The sequence below is a fragment of the Rutidosis leptorrhynchoides genome, chromosome 4, assembly GCF_046630445.1.
Source record: "Rutidosis leptorrhynchoides isolate AG116_Rl617_1_P2 chromosome 4, CSIRO_AGI_Rlap_v1, whole genome shotgun sequence".
Classification (NCBI taxonomy): Eukaryota; Viridiplantae; Streptophyta; class Magnoliopsida; order Asterales; family Asteraceae; genus Rutidosis; species Rutidosis leptorrhynchoides.
The window spans coordinates 596,959,737-596,970,723 of record NC_092336.1 but is presented as its reverse complement, the minus strand read 5'-3'; the positions used below and the strand labels follow the sequence as shown (position 1 = coordinate 596,970,723).

The 10,987-nt window shown below is 31.1% G+C and overlaps 1 long non-coding RNA gene across 9 annotated transcripts; it reads left to right on the top strand.

The window, feature by feature from the left end:
• Nucleotides 1–3,200: 3,200 nt before the first annotated feature.
• On the top strand, nt 3,201–8,643 carry LOC139903909 (uncharacterized). 9 transcript variants are annotated; one of them, XR_011778590.1, is made up of 10 exons: nt 3,201–3,354; nt 3,794–3,830; nt 4,127–4,215; nt 4,409–4,507; nt 4,639–5,677; nt 5,877–5,948; nt 6,063–7,710; nt 7,822–7,972; nt 8,180–8,255; nt 8,342–8,643. It is a non-coding gene; the product is annotated as an uncharacterized lncRNA (long non-coding RNA). The 9 variants fall into 9 exon arrangements; XR_011778591.1 differs by having other exon boundaries at nt 3,203–3,354; nt 4,639–4,687; nt 5,310–5,358; nt 5,877–7,710; XR_011778585.1 differs by having other exon boundaries at nt 5,877–7,710.
• Nucleotides 8,644–10,987: the final 2,344 nt, after the last annotated feature.

Genomic DNA, 10,987 nt, shown 5'->3' with positions numbered 1-10,987 from the left:
ACGTTGTACCTTGCACATTAATTTTCAGTAGAAGCTTTAGATGCATATTATTTTCAGTAGAAGCTTTAGATGCACTTTTTTTTTTTAATCACCAAATATCACAAACACTTTGTTTGCGTTTGTTCATAGTCATCAATGAAAACCATTTTCTTTAATTTTATTTTATACAATAAAATTAACGCATCATTATTCTTTTCAAAAATAATAATCTATTGTTATTGTTCACTTGTGCCATGTTTAACAACAAAAGTCAACAACCTCTGTCTTGTTTGTTGTGGCAACCAAAAACAACCTTTGCTTTTGTTACCGAGAATCCAAGACCAAAAAACAATTAATTTTTAATTAATCTTTTATCAAAACCATAAATGATTTTATTGATCTACGTTGATATGGCCATAAAGAATTGACGGCTGGCCTACTTTTGTAAGTGTATTTCGGCTATCATCCCGAAAACGCACAACGACCTTTTTTTTTTTATGAACTATTTGTTTCATATCTAGCTTAGGCAATTATTGTGAACATTTGGTCCCTATAAGAGCATTTATTTTTTAGACTTTTAGTTGATTTGTACTTGTCACAATTAGGGATAGCACCCGCGGGTCGTGAATGCGGATCCATTGGATCCATCACCCGTACCCGCGGATTTTTTTTAAGAGACATCCAATTGAACCCTTGTTCGTTGAAACAATTTGACTATATTTTTACTCCCCATTATTAAACGGGCCATTTTGATGCACACTCTTAAAAAAAATAATTTGTTTTTTAAGTTTTATTATTCAACCTCCTTTTTTCAACGGTCACGTTTTTAACAAAACATTTGACAAGTTTGGAAAAAAGTTTTTTATTGATTATCATCAAAAGTTTTCTATTGTCACTCTACTGGATGGAATTATGGCATACAACCAAAATTGCAACCCAACACTACATAAGAACAAAAAGGTTGTTTTTAATTAACATATGTATATGTGTTAAACTCGGAATAATAATAACTTATTTTAGAAAATTAACAAAAAAGTTTTTTTTTTACTTTGCTTTCTCCCTTTCTGTAAAACTCATTTAAACACTTTCTTTGTTTTTTTTTTTTAAAAAAACTTCCTTTTTTTTTTACGTTACCCGTAAATTATAAATATATAAAAAAAAACTTTTTGTTTAAATTTTTTTTCTAGTTTTTAAAAGGCCACTTGACCAATTTTTTAATTCTTTCACAACACCTGATATCGTGATCGTGACCTTTCACCAAAGCAAGAGATATTCTTGATAAACTAAACACGGACTCGTGTTTGAAATTGTCGGCCACAAAAAAATTCATTTGATAAAAGTATATATATTTTTTTTAGTTATAGAAGGAGACCACTTCATTTTCAATACTTCATTTTTGACAAAAAAAACTATTCCATTTTACCATCCTTTTTTTTCTTACTTTAACTTTTAAGATATACTTTTAATAAAAATACAAACTACTTTTTCTTATTTTAACTTTTAAGATTTACTTTTAATAAAAATACAAACTACTTTTTGTATTTTAACTTTTAAGATTTACTTTTAATAAAAGTACAAACTACTTTTTCTTATTTTAACTTTTAAGATTTACTTTTAATAAAAATACAAACTATTTTTTTATTTTAACTTTTAAAATTATAAATTTAAGAATAAACATTAGTATGCATGAAATAAATAATGATTAATTGCATAAGTAATCATAAATGTTAGATAACATATAAAGACCCCGTCGTATTCGTATTGATCGGAATTAATCTCGACCCATGGTACCGTGTTGTCAAATGACGTGTTGCGTACATAAAGTACCGTGTTGTCAAATGACGTGTTGCGTACAATCATGAGGTCTTATTAACATAAATATAAATGTTAGTGAAGTTAATAAGAGTTAGATTACAGAAAATATAATTCAGGTGGTATAACCGACCATATATAACTTAAATAACATAAATATAAATGTTAGTGAAGTTAGTAAAAGTTAGATTACAGAAATATAATTCAAGTGGTATAACCGACCATATATAACTTAAATAACATAAATATAAATGTTAGTAGTCCAAAATTTGATATATTCGAGTCTGAAAATTATTAATAATTTCATACCTTGATTAGTGATTCGTGATCGTTTGAGATATCTTTTAATTACACTAAGCTTTTCGTGCTGATAACATGTTATAATTCAGTAGGCTTATAACTACCTTTAATGGTTACAAGAACAAAGAGAGAAAAAGAGAGAAGAAGGAGAGAAGAAATATTGATATTGATATTTCAAGAGAAATGGTGCACCTTAAATGGTTACCATACATGTCTATTTATAGTATAAAATATTACTATGCAAGAAATATAATAATAATAAAATTAACATCCAATCTAAATATTTTATAACACAATCTAGATATTTTATAACACATTAATTAATTACCCAATAATACCCCTAATAATCCTAAAACACACGACAGAGAACAATGAAATATGGTTTCACAAAATCATTCATTCATTCGCTACATAAAAAAACCAGACAACCAGACTTCTAAATCCGGTTTAATCGGTTGATGGAATAATCGAAACAACGGCGGAGGTTGAAGAATACGGGATAGCCTAATCCCTTTTGTTTCTATCTCCATCGAAAAATCTCGCTACAATCGATTCAAAATACAACTCATTCAATTTCACTTCACATTGATTGTGGTTAAGGATCAGAAAGCATAGATTTTCATATGTTTTTGGCTATATTAATGTTTATTGACTTTTTGTCTACCATCTATATTACTGTGTTAATGAATTCAACAGGAAAACATACAAATTTAACCGGAAACGGAAGCATACCGCAAACGATCACTCTTTTAATGTCATCAATGTTTTTAATTGTAATTTTGATATAAATAAATTTATATCACCGGCATGATCAATGTTGTTGGAGATCTGTATTATCGAGTTTTTTTTTATTATTAAAGATGCTAATTTTAAATTTCTTGTTATTGTCTATGTTTAAACCATAATGAACGTAGTTGAGATTACTAGCATTTCAATTAATGCGTATTGTAGAATCGTAAAGCACATAAGGTTTTGTTGTTTGATTAGCTATGAATACACGAAGGTTTGTTGTTACTTTTTTTTTTGTAACCTGTATTGTGCGGTGTTTCATAATACGTATTTATGTATTTATACACGTTTCTTTCATTAGTGGCTTAGATCACTTAGTTGTTGGTATGATGTTGCTAGCCAATTCCACCATCATGATTCTGGATTGGCATACGAATGAAAGATTCTGTACCAGCGGTGTTGGTGGTAAGATTCAACGATCATCGTTGTCTTCATAAAGACACACTTTTGCAATCGCCGTATCATGTTCATCAGGTACTCTTAAAATCAAGGTCACGTATATTTATTATTGTAAGTTTCGATATTTATTATGTGTTAATTATGGAATTAAGTGTTAGGTTTTGATTGATTTGATGTTGTTCTGTTACAAAGTGCGGATTCGGTGCGTTACTTTTTTGCGTGTGTAACTTTTTTCTCAGCTAAGATTTCGTTTTTGATTTTGTTTTCGATTACTTCCGGTGATGTGTTTTTTCTGCATTTATCGTTCATGTTAACCGGTATTTGCTTAATTTTTAGGTTTTTATCATTATTTTGATTAAAGTTGAAGCCTACAATTTGCCTTTAGTCTTTGTTGTAATCGTTACTTTCATATGCTTTCATTATTGTTATCACTGATTATGCTTTTGAAATTTTTTTAGTTGCTTTTACACTTTTTGAATTTTGTTGAGCGTGTTGTTCATGATTTTACTTGCAGGTGTTATGTAAGGCGTTAAAGTCTATGGCCCCTCAAGGTATGTCTCAAAATGTTAAATCTCATTTAAACCTCATGGAATATTATATTCTTTCGTATGCAATCGGTCATGATTTAATGATGGTCCTTTCACAATGGTTTATAAAGATAATAATGATCATACTAAAACTAATGCATATTAATCGGATATCAGTTCAATCATTTACCAAAATATACGCATAAGAAGGAAACCGCAACTGTTATATTGATACGATATCATTTCCGTTTTAAAGTTCAATATTTAAAATATTGAGACCTTATCATTTTACCAATTTCTATTGTACTGTTTTTTTATAGGATTGTGCAGTGGGTTTATTTTTTGATCTTTTTCCCGTCATCGGTGAAACATCGGGTATTCTGTAAGGAGTAATATCTACGACTAAATCGTAAGTTATTGTATTCATCTTTTCTTAATCATTCTTGCAGACTAATGAACTGTATTAGTTGGCATCTATTGCATTTGGTTGTTAGTGCCATAGGTTTCTGTTTCCACAATATGCTTGATGTTTTTTTATCATCAACTTATCAATTGGGTTGCGATGTATTCTGTATCTTACCGTTTTCTCCTTATATTTTCAGTCAATCGAGGAGTTCGATCTAAGTTTAGAATTGGGTTTGTTTGCTGCCGGAGTTATGATATTACCAACTGATCTTGCCTAGCATATACTTTGAAAACAAGTAAGGTTTGCAAAAAAGAAAAAAATTAAATCAAGATTTGCATATGTTGTTTGCCTTTTTGTTTGTTTAGTCCTTTAATTTGTTTATGTATATGAAGAATGGTAATATTAGTTTTGCATTTGGTTATCCAGTTTAATTGATGATGTACGCCCTGAATAACTTTTCAATGAACACTAGAAGGTTGTTAACTGCAGATAAGCTACTTCTACTTATAATTGTGCCGCTATCATGAAATAACTATGATCCTCTACTATGCCTGGCAAACGGGTCAGGTTGGGTCGGTTTGGGTAACGGGTCAAAATGGTTTTGGGTTGAAATGGGTCATAGGTCAAACGGGTCAATTTTTAAACGGGTCAAAATGGGTCAGGTTGGGTCAGTTTGGGTAACGGGTCGAAACGGGTCACAGGTCAGTTGGGTCAAATGGGTCAAATGGGTTACATCGCTTTTTTTTACATTTATTACATAATTTTAGTTATTATTATTTATTATATATACGTAAGAACTATTAATATACATAATAAATGATATAACCATGAATGCTCTCATAAATTTTTGACGAATGAAACTTTTTGTGCTTGACCCATTTGACCCATTCACAAAACCCATTAGACCCATTTCTATTTATTGATCTTTGAGTATTGATACCCATTAGACCCGTTCCTTCATTTTTTTTTATAGGACTCAATAGGTTGGAGAGAAACTCATTTGGATCATTTTTTAAGTTTTGATTTATATTTTTAGACTTAATTTTTCTCAAGACCCAATTGACCTGAAAGCTTAACCCATTTGACCCGAATTTCAGTGTATGGGTCACGATTGCCAGGTCTATCCTCTACCAACATTTTAATGAGGTAATTCTTGGTATTACTTGCACCCTTTATTTATTTACTTATTTTTTCTTTGTTACTCCACAATATGTTACTGTAGAATTCATTGCTTATGTTATGAGGTCTATTCGTGTAGCTAATTATGGTGTCAAAATTATCGACAATTCTAGGCCCCACTTTCGATTAGATAGGTTTCGGTCTTAATCAAGATAGGTCAAGGGCGCGTCGGAACGGTCGGTAGCTACTTAGTCTCATCCGAGAGTCTAATCTCCTTGTACTGCTTTTTTTCTTTTCAAAGAAAAAAGGTCAATTTAGGCTCCTTCCCTTCCAACACATAGCTTAGGTAATGGTTACTTTCCATCAATTATTGTATATGTTATTTGTATTTTTATTTTTCTCGATTAAGACATTCCATTGATTTTAATGGATTGAGAAAATTACTTTTCTTGTGATTAATCTGTGATCTTACACCAAATTCTAATAGATGTAATTACTTATTAAAATTTAATCTTCCATTCAATTGTGATCTTATCGGTTTGAAGTTTTCCAAAATCTGAGTGATTGATAACTGGTGGTTTATAAAATGCTCAAGAAATGTTTGATGAAATGCGTTGGTGAGTATATTTTATGTTTTTTTGTCAACATATAAAATGTCAGTCACTTTTCTAATATTTGATACCTTCTTTTAATGTTCTGATATTTGATTCTACACATCGATATTAGTCTAGAGTTATATCGGGGCTGAGTTGATGGCGCATGCTGTACTGTAATACTTTTCTACTTCGTGCATCAATAGCTAACATTGCTAAGCATATTAGCCTCACATGCTACCCTGCAACTGGTGTTAGTTCATTACTTTACATATATATGTTAGTTGCTATATTTTAAGGTGTATATTTCATTGCTTTACTATAAAATTGACAATTGAGTATCTCGAACAAGGCTGAGACGAAGGTAATATTTTTTAGTGAAATCAACATGATACACACTACGTGAGTACGTGTTTAATTAAATGTCAAAATTTATACGAGTTAATATCGTTAATCTGATCTTTAACAACAAATTACTTTACGTAAAGAATTTGATCAATGGAATTCGAATGAACATCATGCGAGTAATTAATCTGTTAGTAAGATGTTACATGGCTTAGGTCACTTGCTTGCTCATTTGTGTATAGGAATGTGCCCCTTTTTGGAATCATCAATACTCCTTTTTTCATGATTGTATTGTAGGTAACTTTTACAATACGGTGCTTTAACTTACACAATTTGTTTAAAAAAAAAAAAAAGGTACTCCGTTGAGCTTAACAAGGGGTAACAATTTTCTTTCATTACTATAAAAAGTTAGAAGTTTCGGCCCAACAATTCTGACCTGATGGAATCTTTAAGGCAAGGAATCTATTCGAACATGCTTTTATTTCTTGTGGTTTGCATGTTCCTAAAGACGGTAAGCCTTTAACTATCTAGGAAATGTGCTTCCTCCAGCTTTATAAAGGTTTAGAATTTTTTTTTATACAAGTCTTCAAAACTAAGTGCACGTGTTGGTTGTTAGGCCCTTTTGATCCTTTAGGAGAAAGCAAATTATAGCTGTTATGGTAATTGTACAAAAGCTATGAGGAAATCCTTATCAACATGGATGAGGAAATTTTAAGGTACGACATTAGTTGAGAGCTCAACCCTCCCTTATGTTTAAAGGGTTGCTATGCCTTTTTGCTGCTAAAGATTTTCCACAATTAAGGCTGATCAACAAAGCTTTCAACTGTGACTTTACTCTGCCTCTTTGTTTTTGTGTGTTTAGTTAAATGAAAAAAGCTAGACTTACACATATGAGCAGCAATCAGTGTAAAAATTTAAAATAAACAATACCTAACACGTCATTAATGGATAAACATTTAAAATAAACAATACCAAACACACCCATCTTAAGTACATTTATAGCAATTAACACATTCATTTGTGTTGAAGTCGTAGTTGTAGTTGTTATTTAGAAATAAAATTTGATGATGTTGATGATGATATTATGATAAAAAAATGTTGCTGCTTCTTCCGTTATTCTATTGCCATCTCCAAAACTATAAACTCTAATTTTGATCAAAACTGTTAAGGCTGTAATGATGAAATACTCTGTCATTGTCGTTGTTTGACTAAATTGAGCGAAGATTGATATGATCCGTATCTTGGCGGGGCAAACTCACAAGGTTTCAATTCCAGACATCAATGTTTTTAGTACTTGGGTTTAAAAATTTAATACCAATACCATTTTGGATAAGTAATACTTTTTTTTATTGATCAGGAAGATAATGGCATGGTTGGATTTTAAAGCCAATTAGTGTATCGAATAACAACACTCATCAAAGAAACCAACAAGAAAAACACTGTAAGAACTACTGATATTGTAGGAACTACTATAAGTTACATACTAAAATTTTAAATGAACTCTGTTTTGAAAGGTGAGAAAGTTCTTAATTACGTTTATGATGTTGTGTAGGGAAGAATAAAGGTTCCAAGTTCAATTCAACAAAAGGAATACCAAAAGAATAGAGAAGCCTAGCGACATTGCTTGGTCGGTTTGAAGATGTGAAAGAAAAGGATTTAGAGAAACTACCATTCAAACGATGGTGGCCGAGGTTGAAAATGTGGTAAATCGCATGTGCAAGCAATCACAATGATATTGAGATTTGATTTAAATTTTTCTCACTATTTTTAAAAAGCAGGATATCATCAGCTTATTACCAGTTCATAAAGTGATAAATCACACACCATTACATGATAGTGGTGGATAATGTCAGTTTGGCCATTGTCCATATTGTCTAATATGAGTTTTTTGTTTGTTGTCTGTTATGAAGTTTATGTTTGTTACCGGAAACATGGTTAGGAATTCGCAATAATAGCTTGGAAGATGCAGTTAAATATGGGGCGAAGGTACCAAATTTTGACATATACTGAAATCCACCAAACACGGATTATTATTTATCTTTCGGCTAACGCTTTTGCAAAGTTTTGTGCAGTGTATGGTTTCATATTCGATGTTACAACCTCCTTGGCTCCTTGCTTTTGATTAATATCAGACTGGTGACTTGGTGACTTCAGTCATGTCTTGATTCATTATAAATGAGGGAAAGTTTAGATATACATATTTTCCATGTTCATTAGTCTCTCAAATTCCCTAATTACCAATTTGGCCTGTTACCTACCATGCTACCTTTCTACTTTGGGCATGGATCCTAGTGTGTTTTATATATACATGTAACGTAAACCCTTTATATCATCTTATTACTAATCTTAACTTTCGTTTAGAAATATGTATATTTGGCTATAACTTATTAGTTGATGCTAAAATCTATAGCTGGAATGGCCCATCGATACTGACAATTTCATGTTTTTTTAATATCATCATAAATGGCTAATATATGAATATGAATTTTGATGATAAAAACCCCTATATTACTGTAATACTTTGTTTGAATAAAGCATTTCTTAGGGTTCTAAACATTTGACTACATGAGATGATACTTGCAGCAAGTTTTAAACCCATTGGGCACAGTGCCCCTATTTGACATGCTTTTTTTAATGAACTTGAGGCTAAAACTGTACTCTCACTAAGCCTCACTAAGCCTGGCAAACGGGTCGGGTTGGGTGGAGACCCAAATGGGTCAAAACAGGTCATGGGTTGAACAATTCTCAAAATTTAAACGTGTTGAATAGTCACAGGTCATGGGTCGAACAAGTTATTAAGTATTTTATTTGTGTGCCTGAAATCCTTATTGACCCTTATTGACAGCCCTTTGGATTTTCATTAGAAATTTCCTTTTATTATTTTTTTAATTTTTTCATAATATTGAAATGGGTTGAAAATGGGTTTCATCCGGTCTAGATGGACCTTCTAATTGATTAACCGATTAAAGATGGGTCAATATTGGACTCATTCTCTTTGTTTTCTCGAGATCCAATGGACTCAATTTTTGATGTATAGGTCTTGATTGCCAGGTATGACTATCACATAAATTCTTAAGTCACTGAAATATTCCAATGTGAGTTTATTTAAATTAAAGATAGTCAAATTTTACTCACATTTTGTTATTTATGTCCAACAGGTTATTAACATTCGAGTACAAGAGATGTTACATAAGTTGATATTAGAGGGAGGTATCAACATTTACCTGAGGAACTATACAAGTGGATCGATTCACTTTAATTTAGTTCAAGTGATATCGATTCTAAATGTGTCAAATAATGTTTGAATTGTATATGTTTTTCTTTGGTTTTATCTTATATATTTTGTCACTTGTGATTTCTACTTATATAAACTGGAATCTTGTGCTACTTGTGCTATGTGATCAATGATTTGCCCGACCCAACCGGACAATTAGCATATACAATCTGTTAATGACTACTACTCTTGAATTTAAGTCCATTACTATAATTTGAACAAGAATTTTTTAGCCAAAGCTTGATATCTTGTGGTGAGTATCTACTATACTAATATATAATATTTACGACTATATCGTAAGTTATGTAATTTTGCATACTAATATACTTAACCTTACCATGAAAATATGTAAAATGTAATTTTATACTAGATTTACTCGATGAATATCAGAGATCTGTTGATTTTAGCATACCGATTCTTAGTTACTCGGGAGGGTGTGGCATTGATTGCATTTTTAGCAGTTTATCAGTATTGTCACGGACTGGCTTGTCTTGGTTCCTAAAAATGATGATTAGCCTCTACTCACATGTATGAAGTTATTCAATGTTTGCTAATTAGAAATGATCTACTACCAAAAATGTGGTTTCACTATGTTATATTGTATTCATCTTTTCTTAAACATTCTTGCAGACCAATGAACTGTATTAGTTGGCATCTATTGCATTTGGTTGTTAGTGCCATGGGTTTCTGTTTCCCCAATGTGCTTGATGTTTTTTTATTAACTTATCAATTGGGTTGGGATGTATTATATATCTTACCGTGTTATCCTTCTATTTTCAGTCAAGTGATAAGTTCGATCTAAGTTTAGAATTGCGTTTGTTTGTTGCTGGAGTTATGATATTAACAACTGATCTTGCCTAGCATACACTTTGAACAAGTAAGGTTTGCAAAAAAGAAAAAAAAATTAAGATTTGCATACGTTGTTTGCCTTTTTGTTTGTTTATGTATATGAAGAATGGTAATATTATTTTTGCATTTGGTTATGCAATTTTATTGTAACAAGCCAAACATTAGGTAAAATTTGTAATCTCATATATAAGGAGCTATGGATGCATCTTAATTGTAGAGATTATCAAGTTGAAATATTGTTAACATGCATTTAGTGATTGACTTTTTTATTCAAACATAAAACTCCCATACTATTTAGCTCTAAACATTAGTGGTCAAAATATATTATTAACATATCTCAGTTTCATGGTTTATGGTTTAGGGTTTAGTGTTTAGGGTTTAGTTATATGGTTTAGGGTTTAGGGTATAAGGTTTAATGTTTAGGTTTAGAGTTTAAGGTTTAGGCTTTAGATTTTAGAATTTATGGTTTAAAGTTTAGGGTATAGGGTTTAGGGTTTACTGTGTAGGATTAAGGGTTGGTGGTTTAGGATTTAGGGTTGATTTAGGGTTTAGGGTTTATATATAGGGTGTAGGGTTTATAGTTTAGTGTATAGGA